This window comes from Amphimedon queenslandica, unplaced genomic scaffold, assembly GCF_000090795.2.
Source record: "Amphimedon queenslandica unplaced genomic scaffold, v1.1 AMPQUscaffold_12713, whole genome shotgun sequence".
In the NCBI taxonomy this organism is placed as follows: domain Eukaryota; kingdom Metazoa; phylum Porifera; class Demospongiae; order Haplosclerida; family Niphatidae; genus Amphimedon; species Amphimedon queenslandica.
The window spans coordinates 9,455-11,745 of NW_003547051.1; the positions used below are offsets into that span (position 1 = coordinate 9,455).

The 2,291-nt window shown below is 32.7% G+C and overlaps 1 long non-coding RNA gene across 1 annotated transcript in view; it reads right to left on the minus strand.

Moving 5' to 3' along the window:
• Nucleotides 1-6: 6 nt before the first annotated feature.
• Nucleotides 7-2,291, minus strand: part of LOC109587023 (uncharacterized) — an 8,615-nt gene continuing 6,330 nt past the window's right edge. Inside the window, exon 3 of the long non-coding RNA XR_002187352.1 lies at nt 7-159. This is a non-coding gene — a long non-coding RNA (uncharacterized LOC109587023). The remainder of the gene's footprint in view (nt 160-2,291) is intronic.

The window sequence follows — 2,291 nt, forward strand, 5'->3', positions numbered from 1 at the left end:
CAGGAGTGCTGTCATGGGTCAGGACAGGATCCTCATCATTTAAGAGTTTCAAGACAGATGACTTTCCACTACCAGGTGGACCGGATAAAGAAAACTTAGAGTATTTGACTGTAACACGTCCTTCCTTGAGAGCTTTGAGTAGTTTATTACGATAAACTTCTACAAATGATATATACCACACATTAATACCTTGTTGGTCTTATTGTACAAAATTGTATTAAACATCAATACAGTAATGATAGTAATAGTAATAATAAGAACAGCAATACCGTATAGCAAAATATTTTCATTGGGTGCTAATTTTCATTTGTTCCGTTGGCCAAAATTTTGAATAAATCTTTTAGACAATGAAAATTTAATCTACATGTAACTAAAGTTTTCGACCCACAACAGATTCTCTTTTCACTATAGCCATGGCTTAGCAATCTGTGGCATTATCAGGCTTGACACAGAAAGGCAACTCTTCTTCAACTGATGGGCTCCAAATGTCTTTATAATGTGGTAACCACAAACCATGGACATTCTTCCATCTTAAACCATACACATGTCACTAATTAAGTGAGCGTGACAGTGAAAATTTATGTTAGGCAAAATGAAAATAAAATCAACAAAAATATCTTGTAAAGCCTGCTTGAAAAGACAACGAAGTTTCTGGCAACAAAATTTCCTGCTATACAGTATTAACATCAGACACAGTGCACAATAAGTATATTGACAATGTACATGTACATGTATACTATACATGATGGATCAAAACAATTATACAGTAGTTAGTATACATGTATGTTTCACAGTTTTCACACAGTATAAACAGTAATTAAGCAAACATTGTGATATCATCATGTACTGCTCATGCATCCTTTAAATGTTTTTATAATATTCTTCCAGTTATATTAGCTGTAGTTTAATGCATGTATTAATGGACATGTGTTTTTACAATAGTACTGTTACCACATTAGATAAATACCCAGTAGTACACACATGGGGCGTGGCCAGAAGATGGGCATGACCGGAGATGCAATACATATAGAGTGGTGCTTTGCTAGCCCAATTACTAATGAGCAGGTACATGTACATGTATAAGTACCAGTACAATACAAAGGATAGTGTATCAATATTGACAGACAGTGTAAAACAATTAAGCTACTGCTACAATTAACATGTACATGTACATGTATATTACATGTACATGTACATGTACATTACATGTACATGTACATGTACATGTACATGTATGTACACTGTATAATGTTTCCTTGCTATAAGGTGACTGATTCACAATATTTCTGCTAGTCCTCAAGTTATGCTAACCCTCAAGTTGAATTTTGTTCTAGTCTAGCATCAAACATGAGTCAAAGGTCAAACTGCTCATGCTTTTGATTAAATTGAAGGAACATTTAATAATAATAGTAACTGACACATAATACATGTACATGTATACATACATACTATACACTAATATATTTGGTTAAATTAAGGACTAGTGTACCTGAATACACAATATTGATGGATATTGTAAAATAATATTAAGCAATTTGAATAAATAACACATCAATCATGTGTAATGGGTTGTTGCTATACTTGCCCTAAAGGCTCTACTACATGTACATTGTAGTTATACATGCACTTCAGTATAATACATGTATTAATGGGACAAGACACTGTAACTCAAGTCAGGTGAGTGGTCACAAACACAACATGAACCATAAAATGTTCTACATTCATTAACTTAATAAATAAATCATTGAATGATTGAAGAATGCATGTAGAATGATGTACATGTATCATTAATATAAAAGCTCTACATAATACTGAACTATTGACTGTACACATATTAATTATACAAGTCATTATGCTGTATTGAAATGGGATTCAATTATGATTGTGACAAGGTGTTATCAAAACAACTTACATGTACATGTACATGTACATGTATTCTCATTAGCAGCTAAAACATAAACAGAGAATTATTCACAGGTTAGTTTGTACATGTACACTCATGAATACAGGCTTGTTCACTTTAGGCTATTATTATCAGGACCTCCTGTGGTGAACTCAAAGCTAACAGATATGATTTCTTTATTAATAATGTATTTTATGTAAATGTAATTACTTATACCATGTGCTATTTCTTACTGTTCTAGAACATTCTAATTTGTGTAGGTGCATACACATGTATATATTCTACCCTTCCACGTTTTTGCTGAGTTCTTGTTCTTTTGTCCTTTGTTCTGTTCTTGGTCCCTTCTGGCTCTGTTTCTTCTCTTCTTTTATTTGGTTTGTGTTTGGAG